The 22,541-nt window shown below is 51.5% G+C and overlaps 2 protein-coding genes and 1 pseudogene across 2 annotated transcripts in view; 2 read left to right on the top strand and 1 right to left on the bottom strand.

Annotated features, from left to right (window-relative positions):
- ZC3H7B (zinc finger CCCH-type containing 7B) overlaps nucleotides 1-16,872 on the bottom strand; it is a 53,161-nt gene extending 36,289 nt beyond the window's left edge. The window contains exon 1 of the mRNA XM_059081046.2: nucleotides 16,598-16,872. The gene's annotated coding sequence lies outside the window, so the exon portion shown is untranslated. The remainder of the gene's footprint in view (nucleotides 1-16,597) is intronic.
- On the top strand, nucleotides 254-2,211 carry LOC131767294 (large ribosomal subunit protein eL31-like; annotated as a pseudogene).
- The window catches only part of RANGAP1 (Ran GTPase activating protein 1), a 41,314-nt gene continuing 34,004 nt past the window's right edge, over nucleotides 15,232-22,541 (top strand). Inside the window, exon 1 of the mRNA XM_067010282.1 lies at nucleotides 15,232-15,253. The gene's annotated coding sequence lies outside the window, so the exon portion shown is untranslated. The remainder of the gene's footprint in view (nucleotides 15,254-22,541) is intronic.

Here is a 22,541-nt window from a genome sequence, read left to right as displayed (position 1 = left end):
TCCTCTCCATCCTGTGAACGAAATTCCATCCGTCCTTCAAAGCCTGGCTCCTCCATGGAGCCGCTCCTGGTCCCGTCAACACACCCATCACGCACTCATTCACCTTATTTCCTGGGGGCCTGGGGTCAGGCCCAATCCTTGCCCTGGAAGACAGGGTCTTCAGGTGGGGAAGACAAGGGTGCACCCATCACCACACAGGGAGGCCCGGCACTGGCAGGGGAGCTGTGGGATGGGGGAAGGTGCCACAGGCCTCATGGCCAGCGGCACAGGGTGTGGCCACAGCTGCCACGCCCATCCCTCCACACCACCTGCCCCAGACAAGGACCAGCCTCCTCACTGGCCCCATCGCCTCAAGGTCATCACAGGGGTCTTTTTTTTTTTTTTTGGCGGTATGCGGGCCTCTCACCGTTGTGGCCTCTCCCGTTGTGGAGCACAGACTCCGGACGCGCAGGCTCAGCGGCCACGGCTCACGGGCCCAGCCGCTCCGCGGCATGTGGGATCTTCCCGGACCGGGGCACGAACCCGCGTCCCCTGCATCCGCAGGCGGACTCCCAACCACTGCGCCACCAGGGAAGCCCAACACAGGGGTCTTTCAAACCACAAATCAGACTCTGTCCTACCCAGCCTAGAGCCTCTCTTTACCTTTGCTGGTCCAGTTCCCCACACCATCTTTTCCAACCCCGGCCCAGCAGGACGGCTCCCGCAAAGAAGGGTGGCGAGAAGAAGGGCTGGTCCACCACCAACGAGGCAGTGACCAGAGAATATACACTGTCAACATTCACAGGTGCATCCATGGGGTGGGTTTCAAGAAGCGCGCCCCTCGCGCACTCAAAGAAATCCAGAAATCTGCCACAAGGGAGATGGGAACTCCAGATGGACGCGTTGACGCCAGGCTCGACAAAACTGTCTAGGCCAAAGGAATAAGGAATGTCCCATACCGTATCCATGTATGGTTGTCCAGAAAACATAGTGAAGAGTCACCAAACCAACTCTATCAGTTGGTTACCTATGTACCTGTCACCACTTTAAAAAATCTACAGTTAATGTGGATGAGAACTGGTGATGGTCCCAAGAAAGTTATAGAACCACACACACACACACACACACACACACACACACACACACACACACACACACACACACAATTCCCCACACCAGCCCATGCCTCCTGGGAACACCTGCCCTATTACGCTCACCCCTCACCCCCAACCCCCGGCCCCGTTGTTCAGCCCGAAGTCCTCTCAGAAAACCTCAGTGGTCAGAGACGCATCTCTGAGTCAGTTCTCTAGGCCCTGAGCTCTGAGCAAACAGAAACAAATGCTGCCTGGAACCATCCCCGTGGTAATTCCTGATAAGTCTGACGCCCATGCCGGGCAATAAACATTCTCTGCCCCAGGCAGCATGAAGAAGGCTCCTCACCCGGTGGGCGTGAATCCACTTCTCTGACCACCAAAATCCCAAAGGAGCGGTGCAGCCATGGACGTGGGCTACGGAGAGGGTTCAGAGCCCCCCAAGTGGCAGTTTCCTGCTGGGTAAACTGGAGATTACAACTAGCACCCACCAACAGGATTAATACATAGAAGGCACTCATTTCAGGGCCCGGTATACCGCAGACACTTAATAAATTGGTGGCTATTAGATCAGAATTCCTGTGCTGGACATTCAAGTCTACATTTGCCATATGCCCATTATATGCAGATGAGAAGGCCAGGGTGCCTTCCCTACTCAGGCCTTACAGCCTAGTTAGAGGCATGCAAAGATATCCCAGCAGCTGTACCCCAAACCAGGCTCCTGTGGTAAACAGGCTGGGATGAGGCACAAAGAAAGTGGAAGCTCCTCAAAAGGGGCACCGTCTGAATTGGGTTTTGAAGGTTGAGTAGGAGTTGGCTCCTTGGTGTCAGGGAGGGCGGGCCTTCTGGCAGGCTGCATGTGATGGTTTATGGAATCGCTGTCATCTTCCACATTTTATCGGATCCTGACTGTGGGCTGGACCATGCTGGGACCCACATTTGAGAGATGGGGAGAGTGAGGCTCAGACAGCTCACAAGGCCTACAACTGCTGACTTTAGGTTGGTGAAGACACTGCTGCCCTCCCCCCTCAAGGGCACAGCAGAGGCGGAACCGCTCAGCAACCTTCCCAGGCACCTGAGCCTGTGCTTGGTGTCCGTGAGCACTTGTGTCCCAGAGAAGGCAGATGGGTCTGTGGAGTGACTGGGGGGAAGGCTCCCACACAAAAATATGTTTCTCTCAATTTCCTGTCCCTGGATCTATGTATCGACCACTCTAGATTCATTTTATTGAGTGTAAAGTTCCCAGGCCAGGGCTGACAAATAGATTTCATCTCATTAGCAAAACCGCCAGCCACCTAATGCCCCACATGCCTCCCTTTTCCTCAGTTTCCCTGCCCTGGGAAGAATATTTTTATAGGTGGTTGCTATGAATTAAAGGTTTGTGCCCCCACCCAAATTAATATGTTGAAGCCCTAACCCCCAGTGTGACTGTACTTGGAGAAGGGGCCCCTGAGGAAGTAATTCAGGTTAAATGTGGTCACGAGGGTAGGGCTCTGATCCAGTATTTTCTTCTGGTAGCCTGGCTACACACATAGAGATTTTGGTACCGAGGAGAGGGGTGCTGCTATAACAAACACTAAAAATACAAAAGTGGCTTTGGAGCCGGACGATGAGTAGAGGCTGAAGGAGTTTTGAGGTACATGCTAGAAAAAAAGCCCCAGACTGCGACGAAAGGACCGTTGGTAAAAATTCGGACACTAAGGCAATTCTGGTGAGACCACAGAGGAAAATGAAGGACAGATTATTGGAAACTGGAGGAAAGGCGATCCTTGTTAGAAAGTGGCAAAGGACTTGGCTGAAGAGTGTTCTAGTGTTTGGTGGGAGGTAGACTTTGCAAGCGATGAAACAATATTTAGCAGAGGAGCTTTCTAAGCCAGATATGCAAGTTGTGGCATGAGTCCTCCTTACCGCTTATGGTAAAATACGAGAGAAGAGAGATGAACTGAAGAAGGAATCGTTTAACAAAAGGAACCAGAACTTGAAGAATTAGAACATTCTCAGCTTATCCATATTGCAAAAAATGAGAAGGAGTGTTCTGAAGAGGACACCTAGGGTGTGGCTGAACAACCGTTTGGTAAGGAGATTAGCATGGATCAACTCAGCCATCAGCAGAAGCCAGAAATAGAGATGGAATTATACCAGCAGAAATAATTCCACTTTGAACTAAAGGGGACAGAGAAGGCTGGATGATGGAATGAAGGAAGGCTGCAGCACTTCTGGAATTCTGCAGGACAGGATCATAGAGCCATGTGGCTGCAAACACGCTCTATCCTTTAAGAACAGGGAAATATAACCCCAAAGCTAATCATCAGGGCTGCCTGCTTGGTTTCAAAGGGTGGGGCTACTGCCTCCTTTGCAACAGGCCCAGAGCCTTGGGGGGCAAAGTGCTGGAAGAGCTGTGGGGGTGATGCTGTGCCCCAGTGGGCCGGGAAGGGGGAACATCAAGCCAAAGATGCTTCTCAAGCCTGAAAATCGAATGGAATTTGCCCCATTGGGCTTTCGACTTGCCTGGAACCTGCGACCTCTTTCTTCTTGCTGATGAATCCCTTTTGGAATGGAAATGTCTATCCCATGCCTGTCCCACCATTGTATTTGGAAACCTTGTAACTTGTCTGGTTTCTTCGGTTCACAGCTGGAGAGGAATTTGCTTCAGGATGAATCACACCTCCAGTCTTAACCATATTTGATTCAAATGAGACTCTGAACTTGAGACTTGATGCTGGAATTAGTTAAGAATTCAGTGGCTATCGGGATGGAATGAATCCATTTTGTATGTGATGAGAACATGAGTTTGGTGGGGGGCAAAGGCAGAATTGATAGATTGAATGTTTGTGTCCCCCGAAAACTTTACGTTGGAAGCCCTAACCCCCAAAGTGACTGCTTGGAAATAGGGCCTCAAAGGAGGTAATTAAGGTTAAATGGGGTTTTAAGGGTAGGGTCCTGATCTGATAGGATTAGTGTCTTTATTAGAAGAGACACCAGAGAGTTCTCCCTCCCTCTCCCCGCAGGCAGGCATCACCAAGGAAAGGCCAGATGAGGCCACAGTGAGAAGGCAGCCAGCTGTCTGCAAGCACAAGAGAGCTTCTCACTGGAAACCAAATCCGCCAGCACCTTGATGTGGGTCGTCCACCCTCCAAAACTGCGCGAAAATAAATTTCTGTTGTTTAAGACACCCAGTCTATGACACTTTGTTATAGTAGCCAGAGCAGACTACGGCAGTGGTTAAAAGATCATGTGTTCTCAGCTAAAGAGGGAGGCGAGTTCCTCGAGGGTGAGGGTCAGGCACAACTCAGATCAGGCGCTTGGTGGAGGAGCGAGGAGCATGTAAGCCAAGCAAATCTCATTCCTTTTTGAAGAAAAAAGATTCCCACCGCCAAGCTGGGCAGTCCCCCAACTCTGGGTCCAGGTTTTTTGTTTGTTTGTTTTGTGGTACACGGGCCTCTCACTGTTGTGGCCTCTCCCGTTGCGGAGCACAGGCTCCGGATGCGCAGGCCCAGCGGCCATGGCTCACGGGCCCGGCCACTCCGCGGCATGTGGGATCTTACCGGACCGGGGCACAAACCCGTGTCCCCTGCATCAGCAGGCGGACTCTCAACCACTGCGCCACCAGGGAAGCCCCAGTAGCCTGATTTTAAGCCCAGCGCTCCAGGACTGCCAATGTCCATGGACTGTTCTTCCCAAGAAAAAGACCAAACCGTTGACCTGAGAACCATGAAGGAAACACACTGTTTTTTCCATTTTGGAGAAGGTTTTGAAAATGACAGAATTTTAAAGACTCAGATCTTCATCAGACCAGGCGGGGACTGCGCTAGCCCCTCCAAAATCTCAACGTTTGGCCCATGCTTGACACAGAGGAAGTGCTCAGGAAATGGTGGTCTGGATGAAAAAGAAATGGATGAATGAGTATCAACTCATCCAATCCAAGCATTACCTAGATAAGAATGAATGAGTGTTGAATAAATAAATGAGAAAAACTGAGACCGAGATAAATTCACAATCAGGTAATAATATTAACATTTCCTGAGTGGCTCCCATGTTCCAGGGGCTGTCATGATCCCTATACACATAATACCTTCCTTAAGGATCGCACAATCCTATGAGATAGGGACTGCTATCATTCTCATTTTGTGGAGGAGGAAACAGAGGCACAGAGAAGTTAAGTGACTTGCCCAAGGTCACACAGCTGAAACAAGGTAGAGCTGGGATTCAAACCCTAGCAGCCTGGCCCCAGGGCCCACACACATCACCATAACTACCCCGATTGTCGCCCATTAAGTAATCACACCCAGTCCCAGGACCCTGAGTGTGTCATCATGCTCGAGACTCCTCCACCCCCAAAATAATTCCCTCCTCTGCTCCTGAATTCCCTTCTGGCTAGCACAACCTTGATTCCCTTTCTTGGTCACATTAAAAAAAAAAAAAATTATTGGAGTATAGTTTACCATGTTGTGTTAGGTTCAGGTGTATAGCAAAATGAATCAGTTGTACATACCCATATAGCCACTCTTTTTTTTTTTTAGATTCTTTTCCCATAGAGGCCTTTACAGAGTACTGAGTGGAGCTCCCTGTGCTCTACAGCAGGTTCTTATTCGTTACCTATTTTATATACAGTAGTGTGTACATGTCAGTTCCAATCTCCCAATTTATCCCTTCCGCCTCTTGGTCACATTTCGTGAAAGGGTTGTCTACGCTGTTCCCACATCCTCACCTCCTACTCTCAGCAAGCCCGTGCCCACCCCACCGAGGGTGCTTGCCGAGGGCCCTCCCCATCCCAGGGACCTCCTCGCTGCTGAGTCCCGTGGGGGACAGGTTTTTACTGGCCTCTTCTAGGACTCTTGGCTGCGTCTGCTGGCCCTCCTCCTCCTCTGCCCAGGTCTTCCATTTAAGGGATGATGTTCCTGCCCTCCTCACTTGACATGCTCTCCCCAGATGAGCTCCTGCATTGCATGATCTCATGAGTCATGTCAGTGACTCACAAATCTATTCCTCCCACCAGGCTCACCCCCTCCCCAACATTTCAGATTCACATCTCTTACCTTCTGGGAAGTGCTACCCAGATGTCCAACACCCAGACCGTTTATGACCTCTGTGCCTTTCCTAATCCTGAACCCTCTACCTGGAATGCCCTCCTCCTCCCCCCACCCCCCGCAGCCAACTCCTACTCATCCTTTACAACCCAGCTTGGATGCCTCCGCGTCCAGAAAGTTCTGCCGGGCGCCCATCCCGGTTGGGCTGGGTGTTCTTCTCACTCAACACGTCCCAAACTTAACTCAGCAGCTTCTCCCCTAATCCTGCCCCTCCTCCATTATTCCCCAACTCTCGTCCTAGATCCAACCATCATCCTGTTCTCAGTCAACCTCCAATTCCTTCCACCTTTACCTCCCAAACACTTCTTCACTCTTCTCCCACCATCTCCACCAGCAGGCCCTCATCACCTCTGGCCAACAGCCTCCATCGGGCTCCCTCCAATCTGCTGCCATTGGGTGGTCAGGGGTATCCGACATACACGTCAACGTCACTCCCCCGTGTGGCATCAAAACCCTCCCAGGTGCGTGCACACGCACAAATGAATGTAGGTTTAAGAAAAGGTGGAAAGGGAAAAAGCTCTGTAGTCTACTAACATACCAATGCCAGTTTTCTGGTTTTGATCATGTATATTGGCTGTATACCACCAACAAGGGAAGCTGGGTGAAGGGAACCCTTTGTTACCATTTTTGCAACTTCCCGGGAAGAAAGTTAGAAAACAAACAAAACCTTGCATGACACCCGCTACCAGGAGGACAAAGGCCAAGCTGCTCATCCAGGTCACAAAGAACCCACCCACGGCCAGGCCTGGGACGTGACACTCCAGCAACTTCGGAGCACCCAGCTTCCCGTTCAAGCTGCCCGCTCTTTCTGGAACAACCCTAATGCCCAGTGCTTCTTTAAAGCTCAGCTGAGGGCTTCCCTGGTGGCGCAGTGGTTAAGAATCCGCCTGCCAACGTAGGGGACACGGGTTCGAGCCCTGGTCCGGGAAGATGCCACACGCCGCGGAGCAACTAAGCCCGTGCGCCACAACTGCTGAGCCTGCGCTCTAGAGCCCGCGAGCCACAACTACTGAGCCCACGAGCCACAACTACTGAAGCCCGCACGCCTAGAGCCCGTGCTCCGCAACAAGAGAAGCCACCGTGATGAGAAGCCCGCGCGCCGCAACGAAGAGTAGCCCCCGCTCGCCGCAACTAGAGAGACTGTGCAGCAACGAAGACCCAGTGCAGCCAAAAAATAAATAAATAAGAGGATTAACATAAATTTTTTTTTAAAAAAAGCTCAGCTGAGGTGGCTCCTCTACCAGGAAGCCTTCCTTCCCCAAACCCCACCTCTGCACAGCACCCCAAGCTCACAAGCACTGCAGCGATCCTAGTTAACTGCAAGTGTGTGCTCATGTTCCCATCCTCTCCCTAATCTAGGAGCTCCTTGAAGCCAGAAGCTGCGTCTGATTCATCTCTGAGCAGCACGGAGAAACATATTCTGAGTAAGTGGAGTCTCATAAATCCTAGAATAACAGTGAAGATGTGGGTTTCAGTAATCTTTTTTTTTTTTTTGGCACACTGCGTGGCCTGCGGGATCTTAGTTCCCCAACCAGGGATGGAACCCGGGCCCTTGGGCAGTGACAGCATGGAGTCCTAACCACTGGACCGCCAGGGAAATCCCTCAGTCATCATTTATTAAGCACTTTCTCTTACCAGGTATTATTCTGAGAGCTTTAAGTATAATGCTTAATTCTCATAACACCTCTTAAGAAAGTACTACTATCATCCTCATTTTACAGATGAGGAAACCAAGGCACAGAGAGGTGAAGTGACCTGTCAGGGTTAGTTACTAAGTGACGGAGCTGGGCTTTGAACTCTGGCGGTTGGACTCTGGAGCCCACGCAGGGTCACCTCCTGACTCAAAAGTGCTCCCTCACCCCCACAGGCCACCTTCAGCCTAGGCCCACGCTGCACCCCGCCACCCCACCCCGAGCAGCCACCTGCCCCAGTGCAGCCTGCAGACGGGCCACACACAACATGAACACCATCTGAGGTCACAGCATCTCCACGCCTGGCACTTCCCCTGACTCACCAGGCCCTCCATGGCTTACCCAGAGAGACCAGGAAGGCTTTAATTTCACAGTCCCTGACCTCACTCATCAGCTTTCTGGGTCTGCATTGAACCCGAGGACCCTCTGCTCCAAGGAGGTCAGGGAGGGGGGTCTCAGCTCATTTCTGGAGGTTACCTGCTGGGCGTGAAGCACCTTCTACGGCAGGGGTTTTGAACCTGGGGCCCAGGGAGAGAATTCAGGGGTATGTGACCTTTCTTCAGGGGTCTGGGAAAACATTTGCAACTTTTTTCACTAACTCCTACCTGATAAATTTAACATTCCCCTGGATTATGCATGTAGGCAATACACTCAGTAGTGTCTGCACTAGGAATCACAGCTTTTTCCCTGTCAAATTTCAGCTACTGCAGACACAGCAAAATATTGTTCACGTTCACAACTTCAAAATTACAGTAGTTACATTAGACTCACTGCAGATCTTATTTTTTAGTGCATTGATGTAAAAGCCCAGCTGTAGTTCAAGAGAATTGGTTTCCTTTGTAATCCTGTGTATTTTACTTTATGCGTTTAAAAAGAGTATTCTGAGAAGGCATGCAAGGGCTTCTCCAGGTTGCCTGATAGGTCTGCAGTACAGAGGTGCTTGAGAAGCCCTGCTCTCAGGAATCAGGTTATTTATCCCTACAGTAATCTCAAAAGTAGGTGCTATTATCCCCACTTTCCGCCAAAAAGCGAGACCTGCAAAAATAGTCTTTTTTTTTTTTTTTTTTTTTTTTTAAATGAGGCTTGGAGGGATCTGTGACTTGCCCAAGGCCACACTGCTACATGGGAAGCAGGCTGCAGGTACTGGCACCTCCAGTCTCCGCCAGGAACATCTGTCCAGGAATGGACATGCAATGGATACCCGCAGGCCTCAGCAACCTGCAGTTTGTTTCTTTTAACTGGCCACCTTGAATAGAAACCAAAGTTCAAGAAACTTCCCCCAGGCCCCCTCCACGGCCCCACCGTAAGCCAAACTAAGAGTCAGCTGCAAAGCGTAATCTCCACCCTCCCACAGCATTCTGGTTCCAAAGGGCTTTTTTTTGTTGTTACTTATTTTTGGCGGTGTCGGGTCTTTGTTGCTGCACGCGGGCTTTCTCTGGTTGCAGCGAGCAGGGGCTACTCTTTGTTGCGGTGTGCGGGCTTCTCATTGCAGTGGCTTCTCTTGTTGTGGGGCACGGGCTCTAGGCGTGCGGGCTTCAGTAGTTGCGGCACGCGGGTTCGGTAGTTGTGGCTCGCGGGCTCTAGAGCACAGGCTCGGTAGTTGTGGTGCACGGGCATAGTTGCTCCGCCGCATGTGGGATTTTCCCGGACCAGGGCTCAAACCCGTGTCCACTGCATTGGCAGGCGGATTCTCAACCACTGCGCCACCAGGGAAGTCCCCCAGTGCCACCAGGGAAGTCCCCCAAAGAGGCTTTTACTTTCTTCATCTTGTCTTTCTTGTTCGCAACAACCTGAGGGCCCAATGGCACAGAATGGTTCAAACCCACACCTTTCTCCAGGGGCCCAAGCTCTACTCCTGCTTCTCCACCTCCAAGACCCACCTGCTAGGCTGCTAAAGTGAGACATTTAAACAGTAACTCTTTTATATATATATATAATAGAAAAGTAACAGAAGCTCACTGTAAAAAAACAACAACAGAGCTTGCCCAGAGTCCAGAGCTCAGAGTGACTGGCTACCATGCTTTTTTTGGGGGGGGGGGGGGCGGGGGGAGCAATTTGAAGTCACTGCTCCTGTTCACAGGAGGAGACATCCCCACCTGGACACTAAGAGTGTCATGGGCTGCTTTGTGTAGGGCCCTGAGCCGGTTCCAGTCCCAGCCCCGTCCCATGCTAGTTTGCAGGGAATCAGTCTCAGTCTCTTTTTTGTCCTTTACGAGATGGAGCTAATGATATCCACCTTCCAAAACTATTTTGTAGATTTACACAGTCCCCTCCACCAACACACACACACACACACACACACACACACACACACACACACACACCCAGAGGAGGTTAGAAATTTGTGTTTCTGCTGAACCGGGCACCATCAGAGAATACTTGGCAACTTTCAAATTTGTCCTGTAAGTACTTTTCAATCAGTCAACCCCAATTTCATTGCGGTTTCTTTCCAGGCCACTCTTTTTTGGCGAGGGCTGTTCTGGACCACCCTGCTACTATTATTCATTTACTCAACAAATAACCACAGGCCACCTTTGTGTGCAATGGGCTCTGCCAGATGCTGGGGGAACAAGGTTAATGAAGTCCCTGGCCTTGGACAGCTTGTGGTCCATGCATAGAAAGACAAATAAAAAGGCCAGTGTTAAATGCACAAGTAATGATACAGTTAAGAGTCACAAAGAAACTAAAATAGGAAACGTGGCAGGGAATGATGGAGAGGGGGGTGGGCTGGGAGCTTAGCAAAGGTCCCTCCAAGGAGGTGGCATTTAAGAGGCACAATTAGGAGCCAGTCACGGGAACATGGGAGGGGGGTAAGGGCACACCTGGCACAGGGTATGGCGAAGACAATGGCCCTGAGGTGGGAACAAGCTTAGAATATTCAAGGGAAAGACAGAAGGCCAATGAGGCTGCAGTACTGAAGTGAGGGCAGGCCAAGCAGGAAGGAAGGGGCAAGGGACAGGCTGAGGCTGGTCAGAGAGCTACACACGGGCCAAGCTGGAGAGCCAGCACTGAGCTCTATGTGTGTGCCAGGAAACCACCGGAAGGTTTTCAGCAGAGGAGTGACAGGGTCTCATTCTGGAGAAGATCTGCTTGGCTGCTGTGTTGAGGATGGATGACAAGAGGGGAAGGTGTCAGGTTAGTTAGGAGGCTACTGCAGGGGTCCAGGCCTGGATCCAGGTAAGCACTGGAGAAGATTCAGGAACACTGGCCGTTATTAAATGTTCATGGCAATCACAACCATGCCCTCACACCGGGTGGTCTTTATAGCTTTCAAAGTTCCTTCCTTTAAGGGCTTCCCTGGTGGCGCAGTGGTTGAGGGTCCGCCTGCTGATGCAGGGGACGCGGGTTCGTGCCCTGGTCCGGGAGGATCCCATGTGCCGCGCAGCGGCTGGGCCCGTGAGCCATGGCCGCTGGGCCTGCGCGTCCAGAGCTTGTGCTCCGCGGTGGGAGAGGCCACGGCAGTGGGGGGCCCGCGTAACACACACACACACACACACACACACACACACACACACACACACACACACACACACAGAAGTTCCTTCATTTAAGTTTCAGAGCAAACCTGAGGCAGACGGGACTGAATCGGGGACTGAATCGGCAAGGCCATTTCTCAGAACAGGAGACAGAGGCCAAGACTGTCGGGATAACGGTGCCCCAGCTCATGCAGCAAGTGTGTGCTGGGACTGAACGAAAGGCAGGACTTTGGACTCGCTGCCCTGTGTTCCTCTGCCTGCAAAGGGACAGGGTACGACATGGAATGCTCCAGAGAACAAGAGCTTAGATGAGCCTCTGAAAAGCCCAGAAGGGTCAGAGCCTCGACCTTGCCTGCAGCCCTCAAGGAAGTGCTCGATGGATTCTTGCTGGCTGACCCCGGCTCTCAGTGTCAGGGAATCTGACACCCGGTTCCCTCTCTGAGTCATGGTGTGGACAAGACAGGAAGAACTGGCGGGGGCGGGGGGGGCCCTCGGGTTTCTTCTGAAAAACAGAGACCTCTTTCACCTTGAAAGATTATCATGAGGATTAATGAGAGACTGTGGGCAAAAGCACGATACAAATGTTAGATCATTAGGGTTTCCAGACAGATAAGAAAAGAGCTCCACGGAGACTGAAATAGCTTGACAGCATCTCTCCTGCAGGACGGCTAGGACCTCGGACTCGGGAGTCCAGCAGGCCTGGATCCCTCTGACCCCCTGCTCTACCTCAGCTGTGTGATCTTGGAACCTCAGTCTCCCCATCTGCAAAATGGGGCTATTAATAGTTGTTCCTGCCTCAAAGAGTCGTTAAGCGGATTCAGTTAAGAGAAAGCGCAGAAAGCACAAGCACAGGGCCGGCACACAGCCACATTCCAGACATTGTGGCTGCTGTCGCTACTGCCACTGTCACCATCAAGCCTGGGTCTCAGCCTCTGATTCGGGGCTTGGGAATTGCTGCGGACCTGAGGTCAACTAGAGGGGTCTCCCGGATGCAGAAATGCTGCCGCCCCTTCCCTCTGGGTCTCCACAGCCTGATGGGGAAACAGCGCTAACACACCTGCAGAAGCCATCAGGGCGCCTGCAAAGAAACAGACTTACTAGGAGAAATAAATAAGGTGGGAAGGAGCCCCATAGCTGGTGATGACAGAGAAAGGAACAAGAGCCTGTTTTCTATGGGCCATTAAATGTGATGAAAGGAGCTGGCTTCTGTGGAGACTCCTGGGAGCTGACACGTAGCAGTCACTTCATCAACCCCAGCTGAGGCTCCAGTTGAGGCTGCAGCCAGACTTCCTCAGAGGATACCTCCACCTTCTGCTGTCTCACCTTACCACCACCAGCCCCGTCAGCCTCCTGCCTCCCTCCCTCCCTCCCAGCCTTACCTAGGCCTCCACTGGGCCAGCTCAGGAGCCAAACTGCCCGGGTTTGCCCTCCAGCTCTGTCACTTACACGATGTCACCTAACCCCTCTGTGCCACAGTTTCTTCATCTGTAAAATGGGGACAATTATAGCGCCCACCTATAGGGCTATCATAAAGACTGAATAAGCTCATCTAGGAGAAACCACTCATGACAGCTGGCCACTAGCTAATTGCTGGATTGGTGTTTGTTAAGTTACTAAAAAATTTTAAACCCCTCTAGTTCCTCTCGTCTGAGTCTCCTGTCCCGATCCCCGGGCACTGGACTCCTCCCAGAGGTTACCATCAAACATCATCAAACCTCAGGGCTCATTTTCGGAAAAGGAAACTTGGGCCTGGAGAACCCAAGGGACCCCAGTGGCAGAGCCTGACTTGAACCTGAACTCACACCTGCCACCTGCACCGTGGCTGTACCAGATGGTCTGCCTGTTCCTACTTCACACCACCCTGCCTTTGTCCAGCTCAGTGACTCTCCTTAGAATGCCCTTTCTCTGGCCTTTCTCAACCCATCTTTCTTTTTTTTCTCATTTTTAAAAAAATTTTATTTTATTTATTTATTTTTGGCTGCGTTGGGTCTTCGTTGCTGCACGCGGGCTTTCTCTAGTTGCGGCGAGCGGGGGCTACTCTTTGTTGTGATGTGCGGGCTTCTCATTGAGGGGGCTTCTCTTATTGTGGAGCACGGGCTCCAGGCGTGTGGTCTTCAGTAGTTGTGGCTCACGGGCTTCAGTAGTTGTGGCTCGCGGGCTCTAGAGCGCAGGCTCAGTAGTTGTGGCGCACGGGCTTAGTTGCTCCGCGGCACGTGGGATCTTCCCAACCAGGGATTGAACCCATGTCCCCTGCATTGGCAGGCAGATTCTTAACCACTGCGCCACCAGGGAAGCCCTCAACCCATCTTTCAAATGTTTAAATGGCACTTCTTTCCGGAAGACCTTCCACCCCACAGGGCAAAATAAATCTTCTTCCTCTACACTGGGACATAATTTAATTTGACAACAAAATGGCTGAATGCGTCCTCCTGGCACCTCCACGGGGGCCTGGGACACAGAGGGTGAATCAGACCCAGCTCCTGTCCTTGGGAAGCTCAGGTTAATCATCCATATCTTTCTCCTTTCCAAGCCACAAGCTCCTCCGCGGCGTCAAGCCAGGCACTGGCAGGCACTGGGAACTGAACTCAGATCTCCACACTCAGGGCCCAGTCTTCCTTCCACCACGATTCTGCCTTCTGCAGTCAGGCTTCCAGAAACCTCCTGAGAGTACCTGCACTTGGCCAGCCCCGTGAGGCCATGGGGCACAGAGCTGGTTCATTAAAACTCCCTGGCCTTGGGCAGCCTGTTGACATTTTAGCTTAAGCCCCCACCCCCGGAACATGTGCCGGTTCAAACTGTCTCGGTCTCTGTTCTTGTCTACATATTTGGGATGGAGGTGGTCCAATTCTGACTCCATGTAGCACACTTAACAGTCACACAGGACAGGCTTCAAATCCAGCCAGGTGATCTTGGGTAAGCCACATAAATCATGTGTTCCTCAGTGTCTTCAGCCGTGAGATGGAGATAATAATGCCCACCCCTCAAGGAGACACTATAAGAATTAGACAGAATGTACGTCAACCTCCCAGAGCGGAAGCAATGGTGGTGAGCCCAGAATCCCCGACCTCTTCTCCACCCCAGCCCAGCATCACCATTCTTTCGAGCTCAAGACCCACTTGCTGCAGGAAGCGTTCCCTAACTTTTCCAGGTTACCCTGAGAGCTCTCTCTTCTCTCCACTCCCACCGTATTGACCCTCGTATTGACCATTTCCTTGTTCTCTCATTGGTTCGCTAGTCAACTTTCTCTTCCCAGCCAGCCTCGAAGTGGCAAACTCAACCCAAGCCTGCCGCACGGCATCACACTACGCTCACAAGAAGCGCCTGAAAAGTAACTTGCTAAGGCAGCCAGGACTCTGGGAAAAGGTGAAGATTTGGAGGCAGAAAACAAGGTGGGAATCCTAGCTCTGTTATGTGACTTTCTGGGGAGAACCTTCAACTCTCTAAGCCTCAGGTTTCTCATCTGGAAAATGAGGACTGAAAAATGTCGAGCTGACATGGTTGCTATGGAGGACAGATGAGCCAGCATATGTGAAAGCCCTTTTGTTATAAACTAAAAAGTGCTATTTAAGGGATTATTATTTTCAGATTTTCAAATCCAAACCTACTGGTGCCTCAACTTTCCTATACCTAAGACTCAAGAGCCCAGCTCTCAGCCCCAAATAATCCACCAAAACCCACATTCTTAACTGTTCATCCTGAACAAAAAGCCGACAGCCTAGAATTCACAGCATCCGTGGAAGCTCGTCCCAGCTCAGGGCTCACAAAATCTCTCTCCTATCTTCAGATCTCAGCCCTCCTGGACACAGGTTTCTCCTTCCCAGCTCAAGGAAGCCCACACCACAAACCTATACCAACTGCGATTGGCTGGGCATCATTTCTAGCTTGCAGTCCAATTTCCATGGGAAGTGAAAATGTGAAAGACAACCAAGGTGAGTGTGGTGGTATGTGGGGGGAGAGGGGGGAAGTCTTGGTAGTAGAATTAAAGATTCTGCTGGAATTTTGTGTCCAATAGTTGCTAAATGTACTATAATTGTCATATTTGTGTGAAAATCCAAGGATCTGCATTCTGCTGTTTTCATGGGACTGGGACTGAATGAATTGCAGGCACTGAGGAAAATGCTAAGAAGTTGAAGTTCAGAGTCTCGTACCCAGGAATCAAAAGTCCCAGTAAGCAATCCCAGAGAAATGAAATCCCTGACAAAGCTGATGTGGACACCCCAGTCCCTCACTCTGGGCCCAGGCCCCTTCTCCAGCCCCTCCATTCCTTCTCCAGCCCCCATTCTTACCCATTAATGCCATGTAGGTGTATCACACCCATCAGAGTCTATCAGAGTGAATCCTGATTTTTTTTCCCCTGGGAATACTGCTTTGTCTCTGTGAAAGACCCCCAAACGGGGCATCTTATAAATATCCGAGCCAGACAGATTTTAAGAGGAAATCGGGGAAAGGAAGGAGCAGGCCGGGAGGAGTCCCTGAGGCCCGCGGAGGGCAGGAGGGGGGTCCGAGGCCGGGGTGGGTGGCTCCCGTGCACTCATCTCCCTGGGGCGCCCCCCAGGCGCTGGAGCTGTCCCCCGCAGCCCCTGTGAGCCCCTGGTAGGACGACGGACCCCTCGCAGGCCTGAGCCCAGGGACTGATCCGCGACCGGAAATGCCCCCCCAGACCGCGCCCCCCTTTCCTGCCGCCCTCTCCCCCGGGCCGGGCCGCAGGCCCCGGATCCCCGGGCTCGCGTGGCCGCCGCAGCCGGCAGGGGCGGCCCGTCGGCGGCTGCGGTCCCTCCAACTCCCGGCGCTGCGGGGCCAAGGCGCAAACAAAAGGAAGGGGCGCGCTGCCAGCGACGCCCCCGCCAATCGCCTCGAACCCCATCGCGAGAACCGGCAAAGCATCCGCGCACCCCAAAGCTTCGGACGCCCAGGAGAGAGCCCCCCACGCAAGAAATTCCAAGACACCCCTCGGGGGGTTGCAGAGGCAGCCAAATCTCCCAGCGGCAGGTGTCCCCGGCCGCACAATAACTTTGAAACTTTGGGGCAGGGCACGGGGGCCGGGAGGGGGAGCCCCCAAAAGAAGGAAAGGGGGGTTGGGGGACTATTTATTTTTGCAAAATGCACTCTCCGGGTGTCCCCGCGCAGCTCCGGCCTGGCCAGGGCTTTCCGCACCTCCTCCCAGCCCGGCGCGGCCCCCGGGCGCCCCGAGCCCTCCAGCGCCGGCCGCCGGTTCGCGGTCGGGCCCCGGCCTCTGCCCCGCGGGGCTCGGGCCGCGCGCAGCACTCACTCACCTCGGCCGGGCTGCGCTCCCCGCGGGCCTGCGCCGAGCCCGATAAATGGTATGCTATGACTAGAGGTATGATTATGTTATTATTATTAGTAATAATAAGAGTAAATGCTATTTAATTACGGGCGGCAGCATCCTGCTCCCGGCGCCGCCGCCCCGGCAGCTCCGTCCATGTGGCTCCGGAGAGCTTTACTTTCATTTCCAGCCCCCTCGGCCGGCCGCTCGCGGCAGCACCCGCTGGAGGCACCGTCTCCCTGCAGTTCTTCCTCCTCGGGTCCTAGAGCGCGGCTCCCCTCGCCGGGCGCTGGGGGTGGGCGGCGCGGGCTGAGCACCTGGGGGCGGTGGGGGCGGGGAAGTCCCCCTTCCCCTTGGAAAGCTCATGCCTGGAATTCACCTTTATCTTCTTTGAAAGTGTCCTTCCCTCTTGGGGCTTTTCTTTTGGCAATTCTGCATTTCTGGGCTGATGCTGCTCTAACTCAGCGCCTCCGCCCTTCCTCATGTGTGTAAAGAGCCCCCGGGGTTTCCAGACGCTTTCAATGAAGGCTCCCCCAAACCCTAGATGCCTTGTGCCCTTTTCAAGGATGAGGACCAAAGGCTCAGAGAGGAATCAGGACCTCCCTCGACTGTTGTTGTATGTATGGGATCTTTCCCGAAAGGATTTGAGGCTGCTTAGAAGACCCAGAAGGTAAGGGGAGATCACCAAAGGAGAAACCGGCTGTTGTCAGCATCCCTGGCACTGACACAGAGCTGGCCAGGTTCAGGTTGGATTTGAATCCAGAGCTTCGGATTCCAAATACGGTGTCATCCCACCCTACCACCACCTGCCCCGTGGATTACTGAGAGTTCTCTACCCTCTTCATTTTACATGCATACACACACATACGTATGTATATGTGTATATAGGTACATATATATGTGTGTGTGTGTATATATATTTATTTATTGAGGATTAGCTGTGAGATTTGTAAGGATCTTATCTTTACAAATGTTATCTTTTCCCCATTTGTGCCAGAAAATCTTAGGGACTGGAGATACATCGCTGAGATAAATTTTAAACACGCTGTGATAAATGCTAGGAGGGACCAGAAACTGGCACAGTTTGCCTATTTAATTCTCACAATAATCCTGGGAGATTGGTTATAGCATGCCTGTTTTACAAATGGAAAACTGAGGCTCGGAGATTAAGCGACTTGTCCAAGGCGGCAGTTCTGACTCCGGAGCTTGTATGCTTTACATGGCCTCTCACACTTTTCACTATCTACCATAAGGGAGCCTTGAAAGAGGGAGAAAAAGCACCTGCACCGCTGGAATTTCTCAAACTCTTTCTTCTGTGGGTGCCATCTCTCCCCTCACTACTCTAAGATTAATAAACAAAAAGGCAGCCTCTGGCATAAGGGTGATGGACATTTATGTCCAGAAACGAAAAGCAGAGTCCAGTGGCCTTCTGACTCACTGTGAGGAGGGCCTTATTTAAAATGAAAACCTTTAACCCCTCCCACCACCTCAGAGATTTTTTTTTTTTTTGCCACCCTGCGGTTTGCAGACTCTCAGTTCCCCAACCAGGGATTGAACCCAGGCCACGGCAGTGAAAGCCCAGAATCCTAGCCACTAAGCCACCAGGGAACTCCCAGAGATTCTGATTTAGTATTTCTGACAAGCACGGCTAGGTCGCCTGTAATAGTCCCAAGATCGTGGGCTAAAGGCATACACAGGATGAGCCTGGCAACAGCATTAGTCTCCTCATTGGTAAAATAAGGATAAGAAAACCTAATCAACATAAATTTTGCTTCAAGGACTACACTTAGGTAATAGATGTAAAGGGTATAGTACAGTGCCTAGCCCACGGGGCTGAATAAATGTTCGTTTCCATACCTCCTGTACAATTTATAGTGAAACACTCATGACAATTTATCAGGTTAGGTTCCATCGTTATTATCACTCCCATTTTATGGGTGAAGCTGTTGAGGCCAGTTGGACTAGTGCATCTTGCCTCAAATGAACTAGCTGGTAAATGGTGTGGTGATTCCACCATCCCAGGCTGCCAATGGAATAACACATATCCTTAAAAAAGGACTGGAGGGACTTCCCTGGTGGTCCAGTGGCTAAGGCTTCACGCTCCCAGTGCAGGGGGCCTGGGTTCAATCCGAACCAGATCCCACGTGCCGAAACTAAAAAAAAAAAAAAAAAAAAAAAAAAAAAAATGAGGACTGTCCATCATTTAAGGAGGATTCAGCTGGACACCAGCCCTCCCCTCTGCTGCCTTCATCTCTTGAATTTGGTATCAACTAGTTAAACTATCTGAGCTGCCTGAGATGGTAAATGGGCCCTTACAAGACCCCAACCAGAGGTGGTGGTACTTTGGAGAGAAAGGCCCCAAAGGTGGCACCCACAGGTGGCCCTGTGTCCCCACATGAAAGCTGAAATAGCAGTAACAGCCACCACTTTTTATTTACTATGAGTCAAGCGCTTTGCACACGTTGATTCTCTTACCCTCCCCCAAACCCTGTAAGGTTAGGGATTGTTTTTACCTGTTTCAGGGTGAAGAAACAGACACAAAGCAGTTAACTGACTAAGAAAGAGGTAGAGACAGAATTCAGTCCCAGGCCCATCCCTCTGTAAGACCACAGCATCGTGATGTGGATATCTTTTTTTTTTTTTTTTTTGTGGGCTCACGGGCCCAGCTGCTCCATGGCATGTGGGATCTTCCCGGACCGGGGCACGAACCCGTGTCCCCTGAATTGGCAGGCGGATTCTCAACCACTGCGCCACCAGGGAAGCCCTGATGTGTATATCTTAAATCTGGATGTATCACTGGTTACCCCCAAGAGCCTGTCACAGGAGCGGGTCACTGGAGAATGGGAGGTGGACACTCGTGACCTGACCTTTGAGGAACTGACAGGTACATCATTCAGTTACCCCTTCTCCAGCAAGCACCTCCTGCTCCAAGCTTAGGCCTGCCACGGCTTGGACTCCAGAGATGCCTTCTTATCACCTGGGAAGAGCCTGAGTGCATGTACAGTGTTCATTCACTCACTCAAAAACACTCATTGCCAGGCCCCACACAAGGTCCTGGGGCTGCAGATAAACCCCTTTCCCCACAGCTCCAGCACAGTCCCAGGTCCCAGCCCTCCAGCAAGGCGTCTTGAGGTTTAGGGAAAGACCCTGAAGATAAAATGCACCATTTTAGGCTCAGGTTGGGGATAATGAGTACTTTCCCCATAGGGTTACTAAGAGGATTAAGTGAGTTCCTGCAAGCAAAGCATTGATAAATGTGTGATTAAATAAATAATGCATTCTTCTGGGAAACAGTCCATAGAATTCAGGTTCTCAAAGGTGAAGATGACTTAAAAAAAAAAAAGAGAGGGGTGGACCCATAAGCCTAGAAGCTGAGACAGGCTATAATACAGTGGATGAAATGCAGGTGATAAAACATAGTTACATTTGTCCCCAGTATGCTTGAAAATGTTCAAGCATACAGAAGATTTTTTTTTTTTTTAGAGGAAAGCACATTTATTTATTTATTTTAATTTATTTATTTACTTTTGGCTGCGGCAGATCTTCGCTGCGGTGCGCGGGCTTCTCTCTAGTTGTGGCGTGTGGGTTCTCTCTCCTCTAGTTGTGGCGCGCGGGCTTCAGGCATGTGGGCTCTGTAGTTTGTGGCACGTGGGCTCTCTCGTTTAGGTGCGCGGGCTTAGTTGCCTCTCGGCATGTGGGATCTTAGTTCCCTGACCAGGGATTGAACCCGCGTCCCCTGAATTGGAAGGTGGATTCTTTACCACTGGACCACCAGGGAAGTGTGGTGGTCTGAAAGCGGGTTGGAAAAGGATTTCCAGACACAAGGCAGAATGTAAAGAAGATAGAATTTATTAGCGGGAAGGGTCGCTGCCAGGACAGTGGGCCGACTTCCTAGTAGTCTGGGAGAGTGGAGCCCGAACATGTGCTATTGATCAGTTTTTATAGCCAGAAAACAAAGGAATGGTCCGAGGTGAAAATGTTGTTTACTGATTGGTCGAGGCACATACACCTTCCTTCTATAGGGTAAGAGTGGGACAGGGCAGATGCCTTCCCTTACTTGGGACAGGTCCAGGTGCCCAGGTGGGCTCCAAATTTCGTAACCATTGCAACATAGTGGTGGGGAGGGTGGCGATCGATTAAGAATCCGGTAGGGAGTGTAACGGTGACACTTTTTCAGGCAGGGTCGTCCTTTGTCCTTGGAGCACCACATTCCCCCCTGTCTTTATTTATAGGGCCAATTCCTTGGCCCTAATGGATACCCTGCTCACGTCTACCTAACTGCCTAATTCCCTCTCAGGCATTCGGGAACCCCTTTGTGAGGAGAAAGGGTAACAAACTCTCTCTGGCTGCTTCCTGCTGAGCGGGGGCACCGTGGGGCCCTGGGTTCCCGTTGCCTGCTCTCTGTCAGGGTGTATTTGGGAGGGGTGTGGGCCCCATGGAAAGTGATGGCAGCTTGTTCAAGGGTTGTACAAGTGTTGTCTGGCCAGTATTTTTGTTGCATCACCATTTGGAGGTTTATTTGTTGTATTCTGGAAGAGACAAACTTAACAAGGAGGTTAAAAATACAAGGCCCGAAGATTAGCAGAAGTAGAAAGGCCACCATAGGACCTAGGAAAGGGGTTAGCCAAGAGAACCAGGACCAGACATTAGTCTTGAAGTCCCACCAGTCGAGTCTCCCTGAGACTCCTTCCCTGAAGAATCCATTAGCTCTTTCAATAATGGCTCGAGGATTGGTCTGGACCTTACCCGACTGGTTGACAAAAAAACAGCAATCATCCTTTAACATTGCACAGGTCCCTCCTTGATTAGCTGTTAGGAGGTCCAGAGCCCTTCTATTTTGTAAAACCACTCCTGCTAGAGAATTTATTTGTTCTTGTAGAGTGTTAATTTGAGCTGCTAGGCAGGCAATCTGTTGTGTGAGTTCAAGAGAGAGCTGTCGGGCAATGGAGGTACCTCCAGGGGAACTTGGTGGAGGATATGGGGTGGGATTTTAGCTAGAGTAGGCTTTGCAGTGGCCATTAAAGCCATATTTACCGGCGTAAATGATAAAGTAGCTTCAAGTTTTGTTAAAAGGTCCCAGCCTAACAGGGGCGTTGGACAGGCCAGGAGAACTAGGAAAGAATGGGTGAATAGAGTATTCTCAAGGGAACACGGTAAGGGAGGTGTAAAATGGCCTTATGAGGGCTTTCTGTCTACTCCCGTTAAGAGGACTGAGGAATTGCAAGTGGGACCAGAGAAGGAGGTCAGGGCCAAGTAGCCCCTGTGTCAGTTAGAAAGGTTATAGTAGACCCTGCCACATCCAGGGTTACCCGGGGCTCCTCCGGTCTTATGGGGAACGTAGGCACCTATAGATTGAGCCGTGCACACCTTCAGTCATCCGCACCCGGAAACCCCAGATCTAGAGCACAGTCCGGTTCTTGCCCCTGCTAGTCAATTACCACCGACAGGGGCAGTTGGCCTTGACCTCGGTCCAGGGGACTAGGACCCGAAATGCCCCGAGCGTTGGGTGGTCGTGGCGTTGGCCTCCCCGCTTGAGGGCGGCAGGGACAACTCGTCTTCCAATGGCCTTTCTGGTGACAGTAAGGGCACAGGGGGTCAGGTGGTGGGGTGCGGCCGTTCCTGACACTGTGCCCCTGCTGACCGCACTGGTAGCAGCTCAGCGGTGGTTTCTGAGACGGGAGAGGGGCTCCCGTGGGTCTGTTTTGGGAGGGACTGAGCAAGAGCCATATACTGAGTATGTCGTTTTAACTTTTCTTCCTTTCTTAGTTCTCGTCTGTTCCTAGAAACCTCCTCCTTGTTGTTAAAGACCTTAAAGGCCGTGTCAAGTAGAATAGGAAATGGGGTCCGTGGCCCTTGCTCTAGTTTCTGTAATTTCTGTCTTATGCTTGGAGATGCCTGGCTTATAAAGTGAACTGCAAGTATAGCCTGACCCT

Source organism: Kogia breviceps, chromosome 12 (genome assembly GCF_026419965.1).
Source record: "Kogia breviceps isolate mKogBre1 chromosome 12, mKogBre1 haplotype 1, whole genome shotgun sequence".
NCBI classification, from domain to species: Eukaryota; Metazoa; Chordata; class Mammalia; order Artiodactyla; family Physeteridae; genus Kogia; species Kogia breviceps.
The sequence above is the reverse complement of the archived record's forward strand: the minus strand, read 5'-3'. Positions and strand labels throughout refer to the sequence as shown.